Source organism: Arachis hypogaea, chromosome 19 (genome assembly GCF_003086295.3).
Source record: "Arachis hypogaea cultivar Tifrunner chromosome 19, arahy.Tifrunner.gnm2.J5K5, whole genome shotgun sequence".
In the NCBI taxonomy this organism is placed as follows: Eukaryota; Viridiplantae; Streptophyta; class Magnoliopsida; order Fabales; family Fabaceae; genus Arachis; species Arachis hypogaea.
This window is the reverse complement of record NC_092054.1, coordinates 33,220,244-33,226,243: the sequence shown is the minus strand read 5'-3', so window position 1 is coordinate 33,226,243 and position 6,000 is coordinate 33,220,244. Positions and strand designations below refer to the sequence as shown.

The 6,000-nt window shown below is 38.7% G+C and overlaps 1 long non-coding RNA gene across 1 annotated transcript; it reads right to left on the bottom strand.

Moving 5' to 3' along the window:
• Nucleotides 1-677: 677 nt before the first annotated feature.
• LOC112777648 (uncharacterized) lies at nt 678-4,500 on the bottom strand. The gene is made up of 4 exons (XR_003190531.3): nt 3,633-4,500; nt 3,480-3,561; nt 3,256-3,346; nt 678-929 (listed from the first exon to the last, which is right to left on the bottom strand). It is a non-coding gene; the product is annotated as an uncharacterized lncRNA (long non-coding RNA).
• Between the last annotated feature and the right edge of the window lie 1,500 nt (nt 4,501-6,000).

The following is a 6,000-nucleotide window of genomic DNA, read 5'->3' as shown; positions in this document are numbered from 1 at the left end:
GCTATTTCATTGAATAAATGTGGGAAAAGGTGATAAAATCTTCCAAATTAAGTACAAGATAAACCACAAAATTGGGGTTTATCAATCATTCTTTCAAGAGCCAACATTCTTAATTTTACTTCAAATATACACTGTTTATTCATGCATTCAGAAACCAAAAGCAATGCCACCACATCAAAATAATTGAACTATTCTTATTATATAACTTGAAATTTATGTATCTCTCAATTCTTTTCAATTAAAATTTTCTTTTAAGTAAGGTGAGAGACATGTGGAACATTTTATAGCTTAAAGACATAGATGGAAATGATCATGCAATAAGAATAAGAGAACAAAGAATACAACATAACAGAAAGCAGAAAAATCACATAAGAAAAGGAGATTAAGAGAACAAATCCATCTTTAATGGTGGCGGCTAGTACTCCTCCTTGAGGACCTAATGTAGTGCTTGATCTCTTCAATGTCACTCCTTTGTCTTTGTTGTTCTTCCCTCGTAGCCCTTTGGTCTTCCCTTATTTCATTGAGGATGGTTTTGGGAAAGTGATATGTGTAACACCCTAACTACCAAAGCTCACGCTTCCGGCTGCGCTACTCTGATAGCTCGGACATTGCGATGGCACTTATAATATTTAATACTAAAATATGAGCATGTTAAAAACTTTAAACCGCGAAACCGCTCCCAAAAATACTTTCATCCGATAACATATATCCATAGATACCATGCAACTTACAAAACTCATAAAGAGTACATCCATATATATATATATACACATATATATAAATAATATTACAAGCATTACCCAATACAATTCCTAACCCTCTCATAGAATATATTAAGATAAAGGCGAGGGTACAATAAATAATCTAAAGCAATACAGAGCATCACAACAACAACTAATTAAACTCTTCGAGACTTCAGCGCCCATATCCTGAAAGGGGAAAAATATAGGGGGGTAAGAACATCATCCTCGAAAGGGTTCTCAGTAGAGGGTTTTTAGGAATTACTGTAATAAGATACGTGAAGATAAACCGTACCAGTGATTAATAACTGTTTTATACCTCTTTTCAAAAATAACGGTTTACAATAAAAGTAAAGTCTAAAAATCTTTTTGAAAGAAGAACCGTTCAATTCTCAAAAACTCAAAAGCCTTTCAAAACGGTTTATCTATGCGAAACCAAAATAGCCTTTCATATTTTATTCCAAACCAGAAACACAACCGAAATCAACCATCGATTCAACTCATTCCAACCACGGCCCTAGGCCCAAACAAATCCAACCAACAACCAATCACCACAGTCCAACAGAGTCCTAGTAGCAAACACAAATAGGAAGATGCAAGCACAAACAAACAGTTATTGCAAGTAGAACAGTTAGCAATTAATCACATAGGCAAACCAAGTATAATATGCACACCCAACCAATGTCACATAAATGCATATGATGCATGCCTGTCCCTAGTGGCTGATGATATCATCTGTCGGTTATCAAGCCAACCCGACGTGTCCGGTAGCTAATCCGGGCACAGTCTCTCTGTTGTGCATTAATATCATTAGAGGGAATATGTGCCCTGTCACCATTAGAGGGTATCTGCGCCCTGTCGCCATTAGAGGGTATCTGCGCCCTGTCGCCATTAAAGGGTATCGGTGCCCTGTCACCCTTACAACCAGAGAGAAAACACAAGCATACTTACATTCAACATTTTCCATCATTATTCATTTATCATATTCGTTCATTTATCATATATGCATTTATACTCAGTCATAATCCATAATGGCCTTGCCGTAACTCGCAATAACTCAGCCATCCGGCTAACAGTTCAATCCAGAACTAGCCATTATTCATAATCATACACTGCCATCCCGGCTCTCAACAAAACAGCACTTCCACATTCAAAATCATCAAATTCATGAAATCGGCATTTAAGCCATAAATCATTTCCTCAATTCATTTCACTTTGAAATCAAATTTCAACTCTTTTCAGCCTTGGCTTTAAAGGTCTCATTTCTCAAATCATCTCAGGCTCATAAGCCACTTTTACTCAAGGTAAATTCCCCTTTTTAAAAACAATGCCACTCTCAGCACCCTCTTTCCAAAACTTCCATAATCATGGCGAGTTAAAAATCTCTTTGAGACATTCAAAATCACCCATCCAACAATGGGATTTTATAACAAAAGTTTCTTGGCATAGTCCCAAGTCCTTAGGGAAGGTCAACCCATATCAATTCCTTAAAATTCATTGAAAATCTTAAAATCATGGATTCTCGGTTCAAGTAAATAAAACTGAATTTATTATGAAACCGACCATACAAAATCACAAGTTCCAACCCGGTCCAAAAATCAACTCATTTGAAAAGGGACCGGTTCATTTGAATCAAACCACTTTCAGGTTTCTTTTTGGAACCCATTTTTCTAACTCCTCCAAAATGCCTCAAACTTAATTACTCAATCAAAAGTCTAGATTCCTTTGAAATCACTAAAATCTCCTTTTTATATTGAAATCAATATTAGAGCATCATTCTTTCCTTCAATGATTCAAACGGTAAAAATAGTTCATTTCTAAATAAGTCAAACTCAAGGCATAAAGTTCACTAAATAAATTAAGCTTGAAAATATAAATATTCTCTTAATAAATCAAATAATACAACTTCTCAAACCCAATCCTTTTTAAATGACTTTTTAAACAAGACTAGGATTTTGTAGAAATTTCGGCAGCACCTCCCCTAAAACTTGGACTTTTGCCACCCGGTTCGGGTCCCAACTAAACCGTTTCTCATTCCTTTTCAACAGCTCAAAACCAGAAATCGATTCAAAGCAAGCTAAATCCAACCGTCGCCTCAGTGTCATATCTCAAGAAAACCATTTCAAAATCAACTCAATAGCAACCGATTTAACTCATTTCCAAAGCTTTAAAGAAACGGTTCAGTAACAAATCATTTGTCCAAGATCCAGTCAATTAAAGTAAACCATGCTGAATTCAAAAGTGCATTCGACTTTTCACATCATCAAATAATTGACTCAAATCAAATCAATCCTCAATGGATTAAACTCAGATTTCAAATCTTTAAAGAATCACTTCAAAACATTACATTTCACAAAGCCACACAACAATTCAACCAAACCAACATTCATAATCACTCGAGTCAATCAAATAACACATAAGGTAGATACAATCACCAAATACACAATATCTCACAACAGTATCCATATGTAATAATTCCAATACTTAAAACATAGTTTTTGGAAAGCACCCCTACCTCAAAACGCAAATCCATAACCCAAACGTCTCACGGAGTCCTTTCCGCTCAACTCGAAATCACCGGCAACCAAAACCTCAGCTCCCAGCCACTTTCGCAATAACCATAGCAACAATAATCGCAACATATAATAATCAGGACTCGACCCCTCGTTACCAAAACTCATTTATTAACCAAACACAACCGAAAACTAATGCGATGCTTTTCGAAACATAATTTCTTACCGGAATAACAACACGAAGCAGTTGCGATTTCGAACAGGCCCAGCAACAGCTCTGGCGGCGGCCAAAAACTCCGGTGGATCAACTATAAAAACTGTGCAGCGTTAAAACCTTCTCGAAATCCAAAAAGGCAGAAACCTCAAATAAAACCCTTACCGGCATACTTTTCCGGCGACGGCAGCAAGGTCTCACGTGGCAGAAGCTCAGCCTGGAGCTTTGGCGGTGGTTTCAGCAGCCACAACGACTTCTCCGGCGACCGTACACAGTGGACTCCAACCACTGCGGCGGCTAGGAGGCCGACGGTCGTGGCGACAGCTTCTGACGGCAGCAAGGGCGGCGGAATAACCTACTACCATCGCGCATCACCCTCTCTGCAAGCTCCCTCGTGCGCGTTCTTCTTCCATTCGTGCCTCCAACGGTACCGACGAAGGCAGCTTCTGTGGCGAGGCCAAGGAGCTCTGGCGGCAGTGGACTGCAGATAGGTCAACGGCGGCGAGGTAAGGCGCGGTGGTGACGCAGCTGAATGCACCACTGCTCTCCCTTCCTCCATGCCTCTGGCAGCGGTGGCCAAGGTCCCAGCGATGGCTTCGTTCGTCGCCCCTTCTCTCTAGGTCCCCCATTCTCCTCTGTTCGCGCGGCAACAGGGGCAAGGCACGACGGCGAGGCAACGGCTCCGGTGGCTCAGCACCGTTCAACAGCGACGCTAGCTCCTCCTCCTCACATCCATCGCGTCTCTCTGTTTCTCCCACCCGCGAGCTCGACAGCAAAGGCCATGGAGCCTCTCGTATGGTGGCGGTGAGGTGTGAGGCACGGGGGCAAGGCGTGAGGTGGTGGCATGGTGGCGCGACGGCAAGCTCCCTCCTCCTCTCCTCCACCGCGACTCAGTCTCCCTTTCCCTCTCTGCTTCGTTCTTTTCTTTGGTTCAAGAAGGGAGGCTGTGTGTGTGTTTTCCCCCCTCATTGCAGCGTTGCTGCTGCTGAGTGTTGGGGAGGGATTTTTTTTTTTTGCGGCTGTAGGGTTAGAGAGAGTGGTAACCGGGTTAGGGTTTAGGTAAATTAGGTCTAGGGGTAATTTCGTAATTTCACATAAATTGAGGATAGTATAATAATTGAAACCCAAATTAAATCCAACACTAATTTTATGTAGAAAATACTATTTGTTCATCATTTTCATAAATTATTTTCAATAAAATGCCCAAATCTAAAAATTAGAAATAATATACTTAATTTCTTCATTTTCTAAAATAGCAGTATTAATATTTAAAATATTAATTACTTAGTCCAAATCATATAAAATTCTTATTATTTCATAACTATCAACTGTATAATTTAAATATGGAAAATAATCCAATAATTATAAAATTGGATAATAATCATAACTTATCTCAAGTTCAATAAATCAAAACTTGCCTTAATTATCCTTAATAAAATAATCTCTGAAATTAAGGCTATAAATAACTATATGATTTGAGACTTGATCATAATAAGACTTTTCAAAAGTTCTGGGTCTTACATTCTACCCACCTTATAAAAATTTTCGCCCTCGAAAATTGATACAAAATGAAAGAAATTCCATAACAGTTCACCCTTGAACACATTTAAGGAAGAAGCAAAAATATCTCAAAATATAATCATATATATATACGATTTTAAAAATACTTTGATCGTCATATGCATAAGGGTGCAATGGTAAGAGTGTGATTGCAAAGCAAACGTTACAAGGTAGGCTCAATGCAAAAGATAACATGGGTCAATCATGTGATATTAGGGCAAAGCATCAAAGGCTATAAAACAGGATGGGGTTAAAATGACGTGCTTAACATCCGCACACTAATCTCATATCAACCTCAAAGCTTCAACTTTCCAACTCCATCAAGCACTTTACAACCCCCATATTCGATCATAAGCCTGACAACTGCAAATACGTTCACAACGAACAAAACACCCACAACTCGTAACGTTGCACACCTACCGTTTCAACTTCCGTATGCACATATCACATCTTAAAGAACTAACGCATCGCGTTACTACGTCTACAGATCACACGTGATATCAAAACAATTCTCGAGTCTACTCAGAAGGATACAAGATTTAGAAAGGAGAGTCAAATGTCAAGGATACTACTCATAGATTTGAGGGAATGTATCCAATTTCCAGATAAACAAAGACGCTCAAGCAATGAAGTTTGCTAGAAATAAATCAATTGACAACTTCAAAGATAACCCTTGGATCAAAGAAATTCAATAAGACCAATAAGCAGAAAATCAGCGCATTAGTTTGAAACAATTTCAAGCTGAGTCGAAGAAGTATGAGGTTTACAGAAAAGAATATCTCAGACCCGAGACAAAACTCACAGAACTCGAGAGCATAATTAAAATACTTCCGAATACATTGTTCATAAAGGAACCGAAACTTGCGGAAAAACTACTTCGCAGTCTAAAAGAAAGGTTAAGTAACAACATCCTTCAAGAGAGTAACAAAAGCATAATCGTGGCTTTGCTTTAATGCAAGTTCATGTTGAAGTA